Source organism: Borostomias antarcticus (assembly GCF_949987555.1).
Source record: "Borostomias antarcticus genome assembly, chromosome: 18".
Classification (NCBI taxonomy): Eukaryota; Metazoa; Chordata; class Actinopteri; order Stomiiformes; family Stomiidae; genus Borostomias; species Borostomias antarcticus.
Genome location: NC_140251.1, coordinates 20,314,586 through 20,339,284, shown reverse-complemented (window position 1 = coordinate 20,339,284; position 24,699 = coordinate 20,314,586).

The window sequence follows — 24,699 nt, the reverse complement described above, 5'->3', positions numbered from 1 at the left end:
ATCAAACCAATGTGCTAGCTACTGTCCATCCCAACTACTATCAAACCAATGTGCTAGCTAATGTACATCCCAACTAATATCAAACCAATGTGCTAGCTACTGTACATCCCAACTATGCTATCAGACCTATGTGCTAGCTACTGTACATCCCAACTATGCTACTATCAAACCAATGTGCTAGCTACTGTCCATCCCAACTACTATCAAACCAATGTGCTAGCTAATGTACATCCCAACTAATATCAAACCAATGTGCTAGCTACTGTACATCCCAACTATGCTATCAGACCTATGTGCTAGCTACTGTACATCCCAACCATGCTACTATCAAACCAATGTGCTAGCTACTGTACATCCCAACTATGCTACTATCAAACCAATGTGCTAGCTACTGTCTATCCCAACTATGCTAATATCAAACCAATGTGCTAGCTACTGTACATCCCAACTATGCTATCAAACCTATGTGCTAGCTACTGTCCATCCCAACTATGGTACTATCAAACCATTGTGCTAGCTAATGTACATCCCAACTATGCTACTATCAAACCAATGTGCTAGCTACTGTCCATCCCAACTATGCTACTATCAAACCAATGTGCTAGCTACTGTACATCCCAACTATGCTATCAGACCTATGTGCTAGCTAATGTACATCCCAACTATGCTACTATCAAACCAATGTGCTAGCTACTGTACATCCCAACTATGCTATCAAACCTGTGCTAGCTACTGTACATCCCATCTATGCTACTATCAAACCAATGTGCTAGCTACTGTACATCCCAACTATGCTATCAGACCTATGTGCTAGCTACTGTACATCCCAACTATGCTACTATCAAACCAATGTGCTAGCTACTGTACATCCCAACTCTGCCATCAAACCTATGTGCTAGCTACTGTACATCCCAACTATGCTACTATCAAACCAATGTACTAGCTACTGTACATCCCAACTCTGCCATCAAACCTATGTGCTAGCTACTGTACATCCCAACTATGCTATCAGACCTATGTGCTAGCTACTGTACATCCCAACTATGCTACTATTAAACCAATGTGCTAGCTACTGTACATCCCAACTCTGCTATCAAACCTATGTGCTAGCTACTGTACATCCCAACTATGCTACTATCAAACCAATGTACTAGCTACTGTACATCCCAACTATGCTACTATCAAACTAATGTACTAGCTACTGTACATCCCAACTATGCTACTATCAAACCTATGTGCTAGCTGCTGTACATCCCAACTCTGCTATCAAACCTATGTGCTAGCTACTGTATATCCCAACTATGCTACTATCAAACCAATGTGCCAGCTACTGTACATCCCAACAATGCTATCAAACCTATGTGCTAGCTACTGTACATCCCATCTTTGCTACTATCAAACCAATGTGCTAGCTACTGTCCATCCCAACTACTATCAAACCAATGTGTTAGCTACTGTACATCCCAACTATGCTATCAGACCTATGTGCTAGCTACTGTACATCCCAACTATGCTACTATCAAACCAATGTGCTAGCTACTGTCCATCCCAACTATGCTACTATCAAACCAATGTGCTATCTACTGTACATCCCAACTATGCTACTATCAAACCATTGGCTAGCTACTGTCCATCCCAACTATGATACTATCAAACCAATGTGCTAGATACTGTACATCCCAACTATGCTACTATCAAACCAATGTGCTAGCTACTGTCCATCCCAACTATGCTACAATCAAACCAATGTGCTAGCTACTGTCCATCCCAACTATGCTACTATCAAACCAATGTGCTAGCTACTGTACATCCCAAGTATGCTACTATCAAACCAATGTGCTAGATATTCTCCATCCCAACTATGCTACTATCAAACCAATGTGCTAGCTACTGTACATCCCAACTATGCTACTATCAAACCAATGTGCTAGATATTCTCCATCCCAACTATGCTACTAACAAACCAATGTGCTAGCTACTGTACATCCGAACTATGCTACTATCAAACCAATGTGCTAGCTACTGTCCATCCCAACTATGCTACTATCAAACCAATGTGCTAGCTACTGTACATCCCAACTATGCTACTATCAAACAATTGTGCACGCTACTGTACATCCGAACTATGCTACTATCAAACCAATGTGCTAGCTACTGTCCATCCCAACTATGCTACTATCAAACCAATGTGCTAGCTACTGTCCATCCCAACTATGCTACTATCAAACCAATGTGCTAGCTACTGTACATCCCAACTATGCTACTATCAAACCAATGTGCTAGATATTCTCCATCCCAACTATGCTACTATCAAACCAATGTGCTAGATACTGTACATCCCAACTATGCTACTATCAGACCAATGTACTAGCTACTGTCCATCCAAACTATGCTACTATCAAACCAATGTGCTAGCTACGGTACTTCCCAACTATGCTACTATCAAACAAATGTGCTAGCTACTGTACATCCCAACTATGCTACTATCAAACCAATGTGCTAGCTACTGTACATCCCAACTATGCTACTATCACACCAATCTGCAAGCTACTGTACATCCCAACTATGCATTCAAACCAATGTGCTAGCTACTGTACATACCAACTATGCTATCAAACCAATGTCCGCTACTGTACATACCAACTATGCTACTATCAAACCATTGGCTAGCTACTGTCCATCCCAACTATGAAACTATCAAACCAATGGCTAGCTACTGTCCATCCCAACTATGATACTATCAAACCAATGTGCTAGATACTGTACATCCCAACTATGCTACTATCAAACCAATGTGCTTGCTACTGTCCATCCCAACTATGCTACAATCAAACCAATGTGCTAGCTACTGTCCATCCCAACTATGCTACTATCAAACCAATGTGCTAGCTACTGTACATCCCAACTATGCTACTATCAAACCAATGTGCTAGATATTCTCCATCCCAACTATGCTACTATCAAACCAATGTGCTAGATAATGTACATCCCAACTATGCTACTAACAAACCAATGTGCTAGCTACTGTACATCCCAACTATGCTACTATCAAACCAATGTGCTAGCTACTGTCCATCCCAACTATGCTACTAACAAACCAATGTGCTAGCTACTGTCCATCCCAACTATGCTACTATCAAACCAATGTGCTAGCTACTGTACATCCCAACTATGCTACTATCAAACCAATGTGCTAGATATTCTCCATCCCAACTATGCTACTATCAAACCAATGTGCTAGCTACTGCCCATCCCAACTATGTTATTATCAAACCAATGTGCTAGATACTGTACATCCCAACTATGCTACTATCAAACCAATGTGCTAGCTACTGTACTTCCCAACTATGCTACTATCAAACCAATGTGCTAGCTACTGTACATCCCAACTATGCTACTATCAGACCAATGTACTAGCTACTGTCCATCCCAACTATGCTACTATCAAACCAATGTACTAGCTCCTGTACATCCCAACTATGCGATTATCAAACCAATGTGCTAGCTACTGTACTTCCCAACTATGCTACTATCAAACCAATGTGCTAGCTACTGTACATCCCAACTATGCTACTATCAAACCAATGTGCTAGCTACTGTCTATCCCAACTTTGCTACTATCAAACCAATGTGCTAGCTACTGTCCATCCCAACTTTGCTACTATCAAACCAATGTGCTAGCTAGTGTACATCCCAACTATGATACTATCAAACCAATGTGCTAGCTACTGTACATCCCAACTATGCTACTATCAAACCAATGTGCTACATATTCTCCATCCCAACTATGCTACTATCAAACCAATGTGCTAGCTACTGTCCATCCCAACTATGCTACTATCAAACCAATGTGCTAGCTACTGTACATCCCAACTATGCTACTATCAAACCAATGTGCTAGATATTCTCCATCCCAACTATGCTACTATCAAACCAATGTGCTAGATACTGTACATCCCAACTATGCTACTATCAGACCAATGTACTAGCTACTGTCCATCCAAACTATGCTACTATCAAACCAATGTACTAGCTCCTGTACATCCCAACTATGCAATTATCAAACCAATGTGCTAGCTACTGTACTTCCCAACTATGCTACTATCAAACCAATGTGCTAGCTACTGTACATCCCAACTATGCTACTATCAAACCAATCTGCTAGCTACTGTACATCCCAACTATGCTACTATCAAACCAATGTGCTAGCTACTGTCCATCCCAACTATGCTATTATCAAACCAATGTGCTAGATACTGTACATCCCAACTATGCTACTATCAGACCAATGTACTAGCTACTGTCCATCCAAACTATGCTACTATCAAACCAATGTACTAGCTCCTGTACATCCCAACTATGCTATTATCAAACCAATGTGCTAGCTACTGTACTTCCCAACTATGCTACTATCAAACCAATGTGCTAGCTACTGTACATCCCAACTATGCTACTATCAAACCAATCTGCTAGCTACTGTACATCCCAACTATGCATTCAAACCAATGTGCTAGCTACTGTACATACCAACTATGCTACTATCAAACCATTGGCTAGCTACTGTCCATCCCAACTATGATACTATCAAACCAATGGCTAGCTACTGTCCATCCCAACTATGCTACTATCAAACCAATGTACTAGCTACTGTACATCCCAACTATGCTACTATCAAACCAATGTGCTAGATATTCTCCATCCCAACTATGCTACTATCAAACCAATGTGCTAGATAATGTACATCCCAACTATGCTACTAACAAACCAATGTGCTAGCTACTGTACATCACAACTATGCTACTATCAAACCAATGTGCTAGCTACTGTACATCACAACTATGCTACTATCAAACCAATGTGCTAGCTACTGTACATCACAACTATGCTACTATCAAACCAATGTGCTAGCTGCTGTCCATCCCAACTATGCTACTAACAAACCAATGTGCTAGCTACTGTCCATCCCAACTATGCTACTATCAAACCAATGTGCTAGCTACTGTACATCCCAACTATGCTACTATCAAACCAATGTGCTAGCTACTGCCCATCCCAACTATGTTATTATCAAACCAATGTGCTAGATACTGTACATCCCAACTATGCTACTATCAGACCAATGTACTAGCTACTGTCCATCCCAACTATGCTACTATCAAACCAATGTACTAGCTCCTGTACATCCCAACTATGCTATTATCAAACCAATGTGCTAGCTACTGTTCTTCCCAACTATGCTACTATCAAACCAATGTGCTAGCTACTGTATATCCCAACTATGCTACTATCAAACCAATGTGCTAGATAATGTACATCCCAACTATGCTACTAACAAACCAATGTGCTAGCTACTGTACATCCCAACTATGCTACTAACAAACCAATGTGCTAGCTACTGTACATCCCAACTATGCTACTATCAAACCAATGTGCTAGCTACTGTACATCCCAACTATGCTACTATCAAACCAATGTGCTAGCTACTGTACATCCCAACTATGCTACTATCAAACAATTGTGCACGCTACTGTACATCCGAACTATGCTACTATCAAACCAATGTGCTAGCTACTGTCCATCCCAACTATGCTACTATCAAACCAATGTGCTAGCTACTGTCCATCCCAACTATGCTACTATCAAACCAATGTGCTAGCTACTGTCCATCCCAACTATGCTACTATCAAACCAATGTGCTAGCTACTGTCCATCCCAACTATGCTACTATCAAACCAATGTGCTAGATACTGTACATCCCAACTATGCTACTATCAAACCAATGTACTAGCTACTGTACATCCCAACTATGCTACTATCAAACCAATGTGCTAGCTACTGTACTTCCCAACTATGCTACTATCAAACCAATGTGCTAGTTACTGTTCATCCCAACTATGCTACTATCAAACCAATGTGCTAGCTACTGTCTATCCCAACTATGCTACTATCAAACCAATGTGCTAGCTACTGTCTATCCCAACTATGCTACTATCAAACCAATGTGCTAGCTACTGTCCATCCCAACTATGCTATCAAACCAATGTGCAAGCTACTGTCCATCCCAACTATGCTACTATCAAACCACTGTGCTAGCTACTGTCCATCCCAACTATGCTACTATCAAACCAATGTGCTAGCTACTGTACATCCCAACTATGCTACTATCAAACCAATGTGCTAGATATTCTCCATCCCAACTATGCTACTATCAAACCAATGTGCTAGCTACTGTCCATCCCAACTATGCTATTATCAAACCAATGTGCTAGATACTGTACATCCCAACTATGCTACTATCAGACCAATGTACTAGCTACTGTCCATCCCAACTATGCTACTATCAAACCAATGTACTAGCTCCTGTACATCCCAACTATGCTATTATCAAACCAATGTGCTAGCTACTGTACTTCCCAACTATGCTACTATCAAACCAATGTGCTAGCTACTGTACATCCCAACTCTGCTACTATCAAACCAATCTGCTAGCTACTGTACATCCCAACTATGCATTCAAACCAATGTGCTAGCTACTGTACATACCAACTATGCTATCAAACCAATGTGCCAGCTACTGTACATCCCAGCTATGCTACTATCAAACCAATGTGCTAGCTACTGTCTATCCCAACTATGCTAATATCAAACCAATGTGCTAGCTACTGTACATCCCAACTATGCTATCAAACCTATGTGCTAGCTACTGTCCATCCCAACTATGGTACTATCAAACCATTGTGCTAGCTAATGTACATCCCAACTATGCTACTATCAAACCAATGTGCTAGCTACTGTCCATCCCAACTATGCTACTATCAAACCAATGTGCTAGCTACTGTACATCCCAACTATGCTATCAGACCTATGTGCTAGCTAATGTACATCCCAACTATGCTACTATCAAACCAATGTGCTAGCTACTGTACATCCCAACTATGCTATCAAACCTGTGCTAGCTACTGTACATCCCATCTATGCTACTATCAAACCAATGTGCTAGCTACTGTACATCCCAACTATGCTATCAGACCTATGTGCTAGCTACTGTACATCCCAACTATGCTACTATCAAACCAATGTGCTAGCTACTGTACATCCCAACTATGCTACTATCAAACCAATGTACTAGCTACTGTACATCCCAACTCTGCCATCAAACCTATGTGCTAGCTACTGTACATCCCAACTATGCTATCAGACCTATGTGCTAGCTACTGTACATCCCAACTATGCTACTATTAAACCAATGTGCTAGCTACTGTACATCCCAACTCTGCTATCAAACCTATGTGCTAGCTACTGTACATCCCAACTATGCTACTATCAAACCAATGTACTAGCTACTGTACATCCCAACTATGCTACTATCAAACTAATGTACTAGCTACTGTACATCCCAACTATGCTACTATCAAACCTATGTGCTAGCTGCTGTACATCCCAACTCTGCTATCAAACCTATGTGCTAGCTACTGTATATCCCAACTATGCTACTATCAAACCAATGTGCCAGCTACTGTACATCCCAACAATGCTATCAAACCTATGTGCTAGCTACTGTACATCCCATCTTTGCTACTATCAAACCAATGTGCTAGCTACTGTCCATCCCAACTACTATCAAACCAATGTGTTAGCTACTGTACATCCCAACTATGCTATCAGACCTATGTGCTAGCTACTGTACATCCCAACTATGCTACTATCAAACCAATGTGCTAGCTACTGTCCATCCCAACTATGCTACTATCAAACCAATGTGCTATCTACTGTACATCCCAACTATGCTACTATCAAACCATTGGCTAGCTACTGTCCATCCCAACTATGATACTATCAAACCAATGTGCTAGATACTGTACATCCCAACTATGCTACTATCAAACCAATGTGCTAGCTACTGTCTATCCCAACTATGCTACAATCAAACCAATGTGCTAGCTACTGTCCATCCCAACTATGCTACTATCAAACCAATGTGCTAGCTACTGTACATCCCAAGTATGCTACTATCAAACCAATGTGCTAGATATTCTCCATCCCAACTATGCTACTATCAAACCAATGTGCTAGCTACTGTACATCCCAACTATGCTACTATCAAACCAATGTGCTAGATATTCTCCATCCCAACTATGCTACTAACAAACCAATGTGCTAGCTACTGTACATCCGAACTATGCTACTATCAAACCAATGTGCTAGCTACTGTCCATCCCAACTATGCTACTATCAAACCAATGTGCTAGCTACTGTACATCCCAACTATGCTACTATCAAACAATTGTGCACGCTACTGTACATCCGAACTATGCTACTATCAAACCAATGTGCTAGCTACTGTCCATCCCAACTATGCTACTATCAAACCAATGTGCTAGCTACTGTCCATCCCAACTATGCTACTATCAAACCAATGTGCTAGCTACTGTACATCCCAACTATGCTACTATCAAACCAATGTGCTAGATATTCTCCATCCCAACTATGCTACTATCAAACCAATGTGCTAGATACTGTACATCCCAACTATGCTACTATCAGACCAATGTACTAGCTACTGTCCATCCAAACTATGCTACTATCAAACCAATGTGCTAGCTACGGTACTTCCCAACTATGCTACTATCAAACAAATGTGCTAGCTACTGTACATCCCAACTATGCTACTATCAAACCAATGTGCTAGCTACTGTACATCCCAACTATGCTACTATCACACCAATCTGCTAGCTACTGTACATCCCAACTATGCATTCAAACCAATGTGCTAGCTACTGTACATACCAACTATGCTATCAAACCAATGTCCGCTACTGTACATACCAACTATGCTACTATCAAACCATTGGCTAGCTACTGTCCATCCCAACTATGAAACTATCAAACCAATGGCTAGCTACTGTCCATCCCAACTATGATACTATCAAACCAATGTGCTAGATACTGTACATCCCAACTATGCTACTATCAAACCAATGTGCTTGCTACTGTCCATCCCAACTATGCTACAATCAAACCAATGTGCTAGCTACTGTCCATCCCAACTATGCTACTATCAAACCAATGTGCTAGCTACTGTACATCCCAACTATGCTACTATCAAACCAATGTGCTAGATATTCTCCATCCCAACTATGCTACTATCAAACCAATGTGCTAGATAATGTACATCCCAACTATGCTACTAACAAACCAATGTGCTAGCTACTGTACATCCCAACTATGCTACTATCAAACCAATGTGCTAGCTACTGTCCATCCCAACTATGCTACTAACAAACCAATGTGCTAGCTACTGTCCATCCCAACTATGCTACTATCAAACCAATGTGCTAGCTACTGTACATCCCAACTATGCTACTATCAAACCAATGTGCTAGATATTCTCCATCCCAACTATGCTACTATCAAACCAATGTGCTAGCTACTGCCCATCCCAACTATGTTATTATCAAACCAATGTGCTAGATACTGTACATCCCAACTATGCTACTATCAAACCAATGTGCTAGCTACTGTACTTCCCAACTATGCTACTATCAAACCAATGTGCTAGCTACTGTACATCCCAACTATGCTACTATCAGACCAATGTACTAGCTACTGTCCATCCCAACTATGCTACTATCAAACCAATGTACTAGCTCCTGTACATCCCAACTATGCGATTATCAAACCAATGTGCTAGCTACTGTACTTCCCAACTATGCTACTATCAAACCAATGTGCTAGCTACTGTACATCCCAACTATGCTACTATCAAACCAATGTGCTAGCTACTGTCTATCCCAACTTTGCTACTATCAAACCAATGTGCTAGCTACTGTCCATCCCAACTATGCTACTATCAAACCAATGTGCTAGCTAGTGTACATCCCAACTATGATACTATCAAACCAATGTGCTAGCTACTGTACATCCCAACTATGCTACTATCAAACCAATGTGCTACATATTCTCCATCCCAACTATGCTACTATCAAACCAATGTGCTAGCTACTGTCCATCCCAACTATGCTACTATCAAACCAATGTGCTAGCTACTGTACATCCCAACTATGCTACTATCAAACCAATGTGCTAGATATTCTCCATCCCAACTATGCTACTATCAAACCAATGTGCTAGATACTGTACATCCCAACTATGCTACTATCAGACCAATGTACTAGCTACTGTCCATCCAAACTATGCTACTATCAAACCAATGTACTAGCTCCTGTACATCCCAACTATGCAATTATCAAACCAATGTGCTAGCTACTGTACTTCCCAACTATGCTACTATCAAACCAATGTGCTAGCTACTGTACATCCCAACTATGCTACTATCAAACCAATCTGCTAGCTACTGTACATCCCAACTATGCTACTATCAAACCAATGTGCTAGCTACTGTCCATCCCAACTATGCTATTATCAAACCAATGTGCTAGATACTGTACATCCCAACTATGCTACTATCAGACCAATGTACTAGCTACTGTCCATCCAAACTATGCTACTATCAAACCAATGTACTAGCTCCTGTACATCCCAACTATGCTATTATCAAACCAATGTGCTAGCTACTGTACTTCCCAACTATGCTACTATCAAACCAATGTGCTAGCTACTGTACATCCCAACTATGCTACTATCAAACCAATCTGCTAGCTACTGTACATCCCAACTATGCATTCAAACCAATGTGCTAGCTACTGTACATACCAACTATGCTACTATCAAACCATTGGCTAGCTACTGTCCATCCCAACTATGATACTATCAAACCAATGGCTAGCTACTGTCCATCCCAACTATGCTACTATCAAACCAATGTACTAGCTACTGTACATCCCAACTATGCTACTATCAAACCAATGTGCTAGATATTCTCCATCCCAACTATGCTACTATCAAACCAATGTGCTAGATAATGTACATCCCAACTATGCTACTAACAAACCAATGTGCTAGCTACTGTACATCACAACTATGCTACTATCAAACCAATGTGCTAGCTACTGTACATCACAACTATGCTACTATCAAACCAATGTGCTAGCTACTGTACATCACAACTATGCTACTATCAAACCAATGTGCTAGCTGCTGTCCATCCCAACTATGCTACTAACAAACCAATGTGCTAGCTACTGTCCATCCCAACTATGCTACTATCAAACCAATGTGCTAGCTACTGTACATCCCAACTATGCTACTATCAAACCAATGTGCTAGCTACTGCCCATCCCAACTATGTTATTATCAAACCAATGTGCTAGATACTGTACATCCCAACTATGCTACTATCAGACCAATGTACTAGCTACTGTCCATCCCAACTATGCTACTATCAAACCAATGTACTAGCTCCTGTACATCCCAACTATGCTATTATCAAACCAATGTGCTAGCTACTGTTCTTCCCAACTATGCTACTATCAAACCAATGTGCTAGCTACTGTATATCCCAACTATGCTACTATCAAACCAATGTGCTAGATAATGTACATCCCAACTATGCTACTAACAAACCAATGTGCTAGCTACTGTACATCCCAACTATGCTACTAACAAACCAATGTGCTAGCTACTGTACATCCCAACTATGCTACTATCAAACCAATGTGCTAGCTACTGTACATCCCAACTATGCTACTATCAAACCAATGTGCTAGCTACTGTACATCCCAACTATGCTACTATCAAACAATTGTGCACGCTACTGTACATCCGAACTATGCTACTATCAAACCAATGTGCTAGCTACTGTCCATCCCAACTATGCTACTATCAAACCAATGTGCTAGCTACTGTCCATCCCAACTATGCTACTATCAAACCAATGTGCTAGCTACTGTCCATCCCAACTATGCTACTATCAAACCAATGTGCTAGCTACTGTCCATCCCAACTATGCTACTATCAAACCAATGTGCTAGATACTGTACATCCCAACTATGCTACTATCAAACCAATGTACTAGCTACTGTACATCCCAACTATGCTACTATCAAACCAATGTGCTAGCTACTGTACTTCCCAACTATGCTACTATCAAACCAATGTGCTAGTTACTGTTCATCCCAACTATGCTACTATCAAACCAATGTGCTAGCTACTGTCTATCCCAACTATGCTACTATCAAACCAATGTGCTAGCTACTGTCTATCCCAACTATGCTACTATCAAACCAATGTGCTAGCTACTGTCCATCCCAACTATGCTATCAAACCAATGTGCAAGCTACTGTCCATCCCAACTATGCTACTATCAAACCAATGTGCTAGCTACTGTCCATCCCAACTATGCTACTATCAAACCAATGTGCTAGCTACTGTACATCCCAACTATGCTACTATCAAACCAATGTGCTAGATATTCTCCATCCCAACTATGCTACTATCAAACCAATGTGCTAGCTACTGTCCATCCCAACTATGCTATTATCAAACCAATGTGCTAGATACTGTACATCCCAACTATGCTACTATCAGACCAATGTACTAGCTACTGTCCATCCCAACTATGCTACTATCAAACCAATGTACTAGCTCCTGTACATCCCAACTATGCTATTATCAAACCAATGTGCTAGCTACTGTACTTCCCAACTATGCTACTATCAAACCAATGTGCTAGCTACTGTACATCCCAACTCTGCTACTATCAAACCAATCTGCTAGCTACTGTACATCCCAACTATGCATTCAAACCAATGTGCTAGCTACTGTACATACCAACTATGCTATCAAACCAATGTGCCAGCTACTGTACATCCCAGCTATGCTACTATCAAACCAATGTGCTAGCTACTGTACATCCCAACTATGCTACTAACAAACCAATGTACTAGCTACTGTACATCCCAACTATGCTACTAACAAACCAATTTTACTAGCTACTGTACATCCCAACTATGCTACTATCAAACCAATGTGCTAGCTACTGTACATCCCAACTATGCTACTATCAAAACAATGTGCTAGCTACTGTCCATCCCAACTATGCTACTATCAAACCAATGTGCTAGCTAGTGTACATCCCAACTATGATACTATCAAACCAATGTGCTAGCTACTGTACATCCCAACTATGCTACTATCAAACCAATGTGCTAGATATTCACCATCCCAACTATGCTACTATCAAACCAATGTGCTAGCTAGTGTACATCCCAACTATGCTACTATCAAACCAATGTGCTAGCTACTGTCCATCCCAACTATGCTACTATCAAACCAATGTGCTAGCTACTGTACATCCCAACTATGCTACTATCAAACCAATGTGCTAGATATTCTCCATCCCAACTATGCTACTATCAAACCAATGTGCTAGATACTGTACATCCCAACTATGCTACTATCAGACCAATGTACTAGCTACTGTCCATCCCAACTATGCAATTATCAAACCAATGTGCTAGCTACTGTACTTCCCAACTATGCTACTATCAAACCAATGTGCTAGCTACTGTACATCCCAACTATGCTAGTATCAAACCAATGTGCTAGCTACTGTACATCCCAACTATGCTACTATCAAACCAATCTGCTAGCTACTGTTCATCCCAACTATGCATTCAAACCAATGTGCTAGCTACTGTACATACCAACTATGCTATCAAACCAATGTCCGCTACTGTACATACCAACTATGCTACTATCAAACCATTGGCTAGCTACTGTCCATCCCAACTATGATACTATCAAACCAATGGCTAGCTACTGTCCATCCCAACTATGATACTATCAAACCAATGTGCTAGATACTGTACATCCCAACTATGCTACTATCAAACCAATGTGCTTGCTACTGTCCATCCCAACTATGCTACAATCAAACCAATGTGCTAGCTACTGTCCATCCCATCTATGCTACTATCAAACCAATGTTCTAGCTACTGTACATCCCAACTATGCTACTATCAAACCAATGTGCTAGATATTCTCCATCCCAACTATGCTACTATCAAACCAATGTGCTAGATAATGTACATCCCAACTATGCTACTAACAAACCAATGTGCTAGCTACTGTACATCCCAACTATGCTACTATCAAACCAATGTGCTAGCTACTGTACATCCCAACTATGCTACTATCAAACCAATGTGCTAGCTACTGTACATCACAACTATGCTACTATCAAACCAATGTGCTAGCTACTGTCCATCCCAACTATGCTACTAACAAACCAATGTGCTAGCTACTGTCCATCCCAACTATGCTACTATCAAACCAATGTGCTAGCTACTGTACATCCCAACTATGCTACTATCAAACCAATGTGCTAGATATTCTCCATCCCAACTATGCTACTATCAAACCAATGTGCTAGCTACTGCCCATCCCAACTATGTTATTATCAAACCAATGTGCTAGATACTGTACATCCCAACTATGCTACTATCAGACCAATGTACTAGCTACTGTCCATCCCAACTATGCTACTATCAAACCAATGTACTAGCTCCTGTACATCCCAACTATGCTATTATCAAACCAATGTGCTAGCTACTGTACTTCCCAACTATGCTACTATCAAACCAATGTGCTAGCTACTGTACATCCCAACTATGCTACTATCAAACCAATGTGCTAGATAATGTACATCCCAACTATGCTACTAACAAACCAATGTGCTAGCTACTGTACATCCCAACTATGCTACTATCAAACCAATGTGCTAGCTACTGTCTATCCCAACTTTTCTACTATCAAACCAATGTGCGAGCTACTGTCCATCCCAACTATGCTACTATCAAACCAATGTGCTAGCTAGTGTACATCCCAACTATGATACTATCAAACCAATGTGCTAGCTACTGTACATCCCAACTATGCTACTATCAAACCAATGTGCTAGATATTCTCCATCCCAACTATGCTACTATCAAACCAATGTGCTAGCTACTGTACATCCCAACTATGCTACTATCAAACCAATGTGCTAGCTACTGTCCATCCCAACTATGCTACTATCAAACCAATGTGCTAGCTACTGTACATCCCAACTATGCTACTATCAAACCAATGTGCTAGATATTCTCCATCCCAACTATGCTACTATCAAACCAATGTGCTAGATACTGTACATCCCAACTATGCTACTATCAGACCAATGTACTAGCTACTGTCCATCAAAACTATGCTACTATCAAACCAATGTACTAGCTCCTGTACATCCCAACTATGCAATTATCAAACCAATGTGCTAGCTACTGTACTTCCCAACTATGCTACTATCAAACCAATGTGCTAGCTACTGTACATCCCAACTATGCTATCAAACCAATGTGCTAGCTAATGTCCATCCCAACTATGCTACTATCAAACCAATGTGCTAGATATTCTCCATCCCAATTATGCTACTATCAAACCAATGTGCTAGCTACTGTACATCCCAACTATGCTACTATCAAACCAATGTGCTAGCTACTGTACATCCCAACTATGCTACTATCAAACCAATCTGCTAGCTACTGTATATCCCAACTATGCATTCAAACCATTGGCTAGCTACTGTCCATCCCAACTATGATACTATCAAACCAATGGCTAGCTACTGTCCATCCCAACTATGATACTATCAAACCAATGTGCTAGATACTGTACATCTCAACTATGCTACTATCAAACCAATGTGCTAGCTACTGTCCATCCCAACTATGCTACTATCAAACCAATGTGCTAGCTACTGTACATCCCAACTATGCTACTATCAAACCAATGTGCTAGATATTCTCCATCCCAACTATGCTACTATCAAACCAATGTGCTAGATACTGTACATCCCAACTATGCTACTATCAGACCAATGTACTAGCTACTGTCCATCAAAACTATGCTACTATCAAACCAATGTACTAGCTCCTGTACATCCCAACTATGCAATTATCAAACCAATGTGCTAGCTACTGTACTTCCCAACTATGCTACTATCAAACCAATGTGCTAGCTACTGTACATCCCAACTATGCTATCAAACCAATGTGCTAGCTAATGTTCATCCCAAGTATGCTACTATCAAACCAATGTGCTAGATATTCTCCATCCCAATTATGCTACTATCAAACCAATGTGCTAGCTACTGTACATCCCAACTATGCTACTATCAAACCAATGTGCTAGCTACTGTACATCCCAACTATGCTACTATCAAACCAATCTGCTAGCTACTGTATATCCCAACTATGCATTCAAACCATTGGCTAGCTACTGTCCATCCCAACTATGATACTATCAAACCAATGTGCTAGCTACTGTCCATCCCAACTATGATACTATCAAACCAATGTGCTAGATACTGTACATCTCAACTATGCTACTATCAAACCAATGTGCTAGCTAATGTCCATCCCAAGTATGCTACTATCAAACCAATGTGCTAGATATTCTCCATCCCAATTATGCTACTATCAAACCAATGTGCTAGCTACTGTACATCCCAACTATGCTACTATCAAACCAATGTGCTAGCTACTGTACATCCCAACTATGCTACTATCAAACCAATCTGCTAGCTACTGTATATCCCAACTATGCATTCAAACCATTTGCTAGCTACTGTCCATCCCAACTATGATACTATCAAACCAATGGCTAGCTACTGTCCATCCCAACTATGATACTATCAAACCAATGTGCTAGATACTGTACATCTCAACTATGCTACTATCAAACCAATGTGCTTGCTACTGTCCATCCCAACTATGCTACTATCAAACCAATGTGCTAGCTACTGTACATCCCAACTATGCTACTATCAAACCAATGTGCTAGCTACTGTACATCCCAACTATGCTACTATCAAACCAATCTGCTAGCTACTGTATATCCCAACTATGCATTCAAACCATTGGCTAGCTACTGTCCATCCCAACTATGATACTATCAAACCAATGTGCTAGCTACTGTCCATCCCAACTATGATACTATCAAACCAATGTGCTAGATACTGTACATCTCAACTATGCTACTATCAAACCAATGTGCTAGCTAATGTCCATCCCAAGTATGCTACTATCAAACCAATGTGCTAGATATTCTCCATCCCAATTATGCTACTATCAAACCAATGTGCTAGCTACTGTACATCCCAACTATGCTACTATCAAACCAATGTGCTAGCTACTGTACATCCCAACTATGCTACTATCAAACCAATCTGCTAGCTACTGTATATCCCAACTATGCATTCAAACCATTTGCTAGCTACTGTCCATCCCAACTATGATACTATCAAACCAATGGCTAGCTACTGTCCATCCCAACTATGATACTATCAAACCAATGTGCTAGATACTGTACATCTCAACTATGCTACTATCAAACCAATGTGCTTGCTACTGTCCATCCCAACTATGCTACTATCAAACCAATGTGCTAGCTACTGTACATCCCAACTATGCTACTATCAAACCAATGTGCTAGATATTCTCCATCCCAACTATGCTACTATCAAACCAATGTGCTAGATATTCTCCATCCCAACTATGCTACTATCAAACCAATGTGCTAGATACTGTACATCCCAACTATGCTACTATCAGACCAATGTACTAGCTACTGTCCATCAAAACTATGCTACTATCAAACCAATGTACTAGCTCCTGTACATCCCAACTATGCAATTATCAAACCAATGTGCTAGCTACTGTACTTCCAAACTATGCTACTATCAAACCAATGTGCTAGCTACTGTACATCCCAACTATGCTATCAAACCAATGTGCTAGCTAATGTCCATCACAAGTATGCTACTATCAAACCAATGTGCTAGATATTCTCCATCCCAATTATGCTACTATCAAACCAATGTGCTAGCTACTGTACATCCCAACTATGCTACTATCAAACCAATGTGCTAGCTACTGTACATCCCAACTATGCTACTATCAAACCAATCTGCTAGCTACTGTATATCCCAACTATGCATTCAAACCATTGGCTAGCTACTGTCCATCCCAACTATGATACTATCAAACCAATGGCTAGCTACTGTCCATCCCAACTATGATACTATCAAACCAATGTGCTAGATACTGTACATCTCAACTATGCTACTATCAAACCAATGTGCTTGCTACTGTCCATCCCAACTATGCTACAATCAAACCAATGTGCTAGCTACTGTCCATCCCAACTATGCTACTATCAAACCAATGTGCTAGCTACTGTACATCCCAACTATGCTACTATCAAACCAATGTGCTAGATATTCTCCATCCCAACTATGCTACTATCAAACCAATGTGCTAGCTACTGTACATCCCAACTATGCTACTATCAAACCAATGTGCTAGATATTCTCCATCCCAACTATGCTACTATCAAACCAATGTGCTAGCTACTGTACATCCCAACTATGCTACTATCAAACCAATGTGCTAGCTACTGTACATCACAACTATGCTACTATCAAACCAATGTGCTAGCTACTGTCCATCCCAACTATGCTACTAACAAACCAATGTGCTAGCTACTGTCCATCCCAACTATGCTACTATCAAACCAATGTGCTAGCTACTGTCTATCCCAACTATGCTACTATCAAACCAATGTGCAAGCTACTGTCCATCCCAACTATGCTATCAAACCAATGTGCTAGCTACTGTCCATCCCAACTATGCTACTATCAAACCAATGTGCTAGCTACTGTCCATCCCAACTATGCTACTATCAAACCAATGTGCTGGATACTGTACATCCCAGCTATGCTACTATCAAACCAATGTGCTAGCTACTGTCCATCCCAAGTATGCTACTATCAAACCAATGTGCTAGCTACTGTACATCCCAACTATGCAACTATCAAACCAATGTACTAGATATTCTCCATCCCAACTATGCTACTATCAAACCAATGTGCTAGATAATGTACATCCCAACTATGCTACTATCAAATCAATGTGCTAGCTACTGTCCATCCCAACTATGCTACTAACAAACCAATGTGCTAGCTACTGTCCATCCCAACTATGCTACTATCAAACCAATGTGCTAGCTACTGTACATCCCAACTATGCTACTATCAAACTAATGTGCTAGATATTCTCCATCCCAACTATGCTACTATCAAACCAATGTGCTAGCTACTGCCCATCCCAACTATGTTATTATCAAACCAATGTGCTAGATACTGTACATCCCAACTATGCTACTATCAGACCAATGTACTAGCTACTGTCCATCCCAACTATGCTACTATCAAACCAATGTACTAGCTCCTGTACATCCCAACTATGCTATTATCAAACCAATGTGCTAGCTACTGTACTTCCCAACTATGCTACTATCAAACCAATGTGCTAGCTACTGTTCATCCCAACTATGCTACTATCAAACCAATGTGCTAGATAATGTACATCCCAACTGTGCTACTAACAAACCAATGTGCTAGCTACTGTACATCCCAACTATGCTACTATCAAACCAATGTGCTAGCTACTGTCCATCCCAACTATGCTATCAAACCAATGTGAAAGCTACTGTCCATCCCAACTATGCTACTATCAAACCAATGTGCTAGATACTGTACATCTCAACTATGCTACTATCAAACCAATGTGCTTGCTACTGTCCATCCCAACTATGCTACTATCAAACCAATGTGCTGGCTACTGTACATCCCAACTATGCTACTATCAAACCAATGTGCTAGATATTCTCCATCCCAACTATGCTACTATCAAACCAATGTGCTAGATATTCTCCATCCCAACTATGCTACTATCAAACCAATGTGCTAGCTACTGTACATCCCAACTATGCTACTATCAAACCAATGTGCTAGATATTCTCCATCCCAACTATGCTACTATCAAACCAATGTGCTAGATATTCTCCATCCCAACTATGCTACTATCAAACCAATGTGCTAGATACTGTACATCCCAACTATGCTACTATCAGACCAATGTACTAGCTACTGTCCATCAAAACTATGCTACTATCAAACCAATGTACTAGCTCCTGTACATCCCAACTATGCAATTATCAAACCAATGTGCTAGCTACTGTACTTCCAAACTATGCTACTATCAAACCAATGTGCTAGCTACTGTACATCCCAACTATGCTATCAAACCAATGTGCTAGCTAATGTCCATCACAAGTATGCTACTATCAAACCAATGTGCTAGATATTCTCCATCCCAATTATGCTACTATCAAACCAATGTGCTAGCTACTGTACATCCCAACTATGCTACTATCAAACCAATGTGCTAGCTACTGTACATCCCAACTATGCTACTATCAAACCAATCTGCTAGCTACTGTATATCCCAACTATGCATTCAAACCATTGGCTAGCTACTGTCCATCCCAACTATGATACTATCAAACCAATGGCTAGCTACTGTCCATCCCAACTATGATACTATCAAACCAATGTGCTAGCTACTGTACATCCCAACTATGCAACTATCAAACCAATGTACTAGATATTCTCCATCCCAACTATGCTACTATCAAACCAATGTGCTAGATAATGTACATCCCAACTATGCTACTATCAAATCAATGTGCTAGCTACTGTCCATCCCAACTATGCTACTAACAAACCAATGTGCTAGCTACTGTCCATCCCAACTATGCTACTATCAAACCAATGTGCTAGCTACTGTACATCCCAACTATGCTACTATCAAACTAATGTGCTAGATATTCTCCATCCCAACTATGCTACTATCAAACCAATGTGCTAGCTACTGCCCATCCCAACTATGTTATTATCAAACCAATGTGCTAGATACTGTACATCCCAACTATGCTACTATCAGACCAATGTACTAGCTACTGTCCATCCCAACTATGCTACTATCAAACCAATGTACTAGCTCCTGTACATCCCAACTATGCTATTATCAAACCAATGTGCTAGCTACTGTACTTCCCAACTATGCTACTATCAAACCAATGTGCTAGCTACTGTTCATCCCAACTATGCTACTATCAAACCAATGTGCTAGATAATGTACATCCCAACTGTGCTACTAACAAACCAATGTGCTAGCTACTGTACATCCCAACTATGCTACTATCAAACCAATGTGCTAGCTACTGTCCATCCCAACTATGCTATCAAACCAATGTGAAAGCTACTGTCCATCCCAACTATGCTACTATCAAACCAATGTGCTAGATACTGTACATCTCAACTATGCTACTATCAAACCAATGTGCTTGCTACTGTCCATCCCAACTATGCTACTATCAAACCAATGTGCTGGCTACTGTACATCCCAACTATGCTACTATCAAACCAATGTGCTAGATATTCTCCATCCCAACTATGCTACTATCAAACCAATGTGCTAGATATTCTCCATCCCAACTATGCTACTATCAAACCAATGTGCTAGCTACTGTACATCCCAACTATGCTACTATCAAACCAATGTGCTAGATATTCTCCATCCCAACTATGCTACTATCAAACCAATGTGCTAGATATTCTCCATCCCAACTATGCTACTATCAAACCAATGTGCTAGATACTGTACATCCCAACTATGCTACTATCAGACCAATGTACTAGCTACTGTCCATCAAAACTATGCTACTATCAAACCAATGTACTAGCTCCTGTACATCCCAACTATGCAATTATCAAACCAATGTGCTAGCTACTGTACTTCCAAACTATGCTACTATCAAACCAATGTGCTAGCTACTGTACATCCCAACTATGCTATCAAACCAATGTGCTAGCTAATGTCCATCACAAGTATGCTACTATCAAACCAATGTGCTAGATATTCTCCATCCCAATTATGCTACTATCAAACCAATGTGCTAGCTACTGTACATCCCAACTATGCTACTATCAAACCAATGTGCTAGCTACTGTACATCCCAACTATGCTACTATCAAACCAATCTGCTAGCTACTGTATATCCCAACTATGCATTCAAACCATTGGCTAGCTACTGTCCATCCCAACTATGATACTATCAAACCAATGGCTAGCTACTGTCCATCCCAACTATGATACTATCAAACCAATGTGCTAGATACTGTACATCTCAACTATGCTACTATCAAACCAATGTGCTTGCTACTGTCCATCCCAACTATGCTACAATCAAACCAATGTGCTAGCTACTGTCCATCCCAACTATGCTACTATCAAACCAATGTGCTAGCTACTGTACATCCCAACTATGCTACTATCAAACCAATGTGCTAGATATTCTCCATCCCAACTATGCTACTATCAAACCAATGTGCTAGCTACTGTACATCCCAACTATGCTACTATCAAACCAATGTGCTAGATATTCTCCATCCCAACTATGCTACTATCAAACCAATGTGCTAGCTACTGTACATCCCAACTATGCTACTATCAAACCAATGTGCTAGCTACTGTACATCACAACTATGCTACTATCAAACCAATGTGCTAGCTACTGTCCATCCCAACTATGCTACTAACAAACCAATGTGCTAGCTACTGTCCATCCCAACTATGCTACTATCAAACCAATGTGCTAGCTACTGTCTATCCCAACTATGCTACTATCAAACCAATGTGCAAGCTACTGTCCATCCCAACTATGCTATCAAACCAATGTGCTAGCTACTGTCCATCCCAACTATGCTACTATCAAACCAATGTGCTAGCTACTGTCCATCCCAACTATGCTACTATCAAACCAATGTGCTGGATACTGTACATCCCAGCTATGCTACTATCAAACCAATGTGCTAGCTACTGTCCATCCCAAGTATGCTACTATCAAACCAATGTGCTAGCTACTGTACATCCCAACTATGCAACTATCAAACCAATGTACTAGATATTCTCCATCCCAACTATGCTACTATCAAACCAATGTGCTAGATAATGTACATCCCAACTATGCTACTATCAAATCAATGTGCTAGCTACTGTCCATCCCAACTATGCTACTAACAAACCAATGTGCTAGCTACTGTCCATCCCAACTATGCTACTATCAAACCAATGTGCTAGCTACTGTACATCCCAACTATGCTACTATCAAACTAATGTGCTAGATATTCTCCATCCCAACTATGCTACTATCAAACCAATGTGCTAGCTACTGCCCATCCCAACTATGTTATTATCAAACCAATGTGCTAGATACTGTACATCCCAACTATGCTACTATCAGACCAATGTACTAGCTACTGTCCATCCCAACTATGCTACTATCAAACCAATGTACTAGCTCCTGTACATCCCAACTATGCTATTATCAAACCAATGTGCTAGCTACTGTACTTCCCAACTATGCTACTATCAAACCAATGTGCTAGCTACTGTTCATCCCAACTATGCTACTATCAAACCAATGTGCTAGATAATGTACATCCCAACTATGCTACTAACAAACCAATGTGCTAGCTACTGTACATCCCAACTATGCTACTATCAAACCAATGTGCTAGCTACTGTCCATCCCAACTATGCTATCAAACCAATGTGAAAGCTACTGTCCATCCCAACTATGCTACTATCAAACCAATGTGCTAGCTACTGTCCATCCCAACTATGCTACTATCAAACCAATGTGCTAGCTACTGTACAACCCAACTATGCTACTATCAAACCAATGTGCTAGATATTCTCCATCCCAACTATGCTACTATCAAACCAATGTGCTAGCTACTGTCCATCCCAACTATGGTATTATCAAACCAATGTGCTAGATACTGTACATCCCAACTATGCTACTATCAGACCAATGTACTAGCTACTGTCCATCCCAACTATGCTACTATCAAACCAATGTACTAGCTCCTGTACATCCCAACTATGCTATTATCAAACCAATGTGCTAGCTACTGTACTTCCCAACTATGCTACTATCAAACCAATGTGCTAGCTACTGTACATCCCAACTATGCTACTATCAAACCAAACTGCTAGCTACTGTACATCCCAACTATGCATTCAAACCAATGTGCTAGCTACTGTACATCCCAACTATGCTACTAACAAACCAATGTAGTAGCTACTGTACATCCCAACTATGCTACTAACAAACCAATGTACTAGCTACTGTACATCCCAACTATGCTACTATCAAACCAATGTGCTAGCTACTGTACATCCCAACAATGCTACTATCAAAACAATGTGCTAGCTACTGTCCATCCCAACTATGCTACTATCAAACCAATGTGCTAGCTAGTGTACATCCCAACTATGCTACTATCAAACCAATGTGCTAGCTACTGTACATCCCAACTATGCTACTTTCAAACCAATGTGCTAGATATTCTCCATCCCAACTATGCTACTATCAAACCAATGTGCTAGCTACTGTACATCCCAACTATGCTACTATCAAAACAATGTGCTAGCTACTGTACATCCCAATTATGCTACTATCAAACCAATGTGCTAGCTACTGTACATCCCAACTATGCTACTATCAAACCAATGTGCTAAATACTGTACATCCTAACTATGCTACTATCAAACCAATGTGCTAGCTACTGTACATCCCAACTATGCTACTATCAAACCAATGGACAAGCTACTGTACATCCCAACTATGCTACTATCAAACCAATGTGCTAGCTACTGTACATCCCAACTATGCTACTATCAAAACAATGTGCTAGCTACTGTCCATCCCAACTATGCTACTATCAAACCAATGTGCTAGCTAGTGTACATCCCAACTATGCTACTATCAAACCAATGTGCTAGCTACTTTACA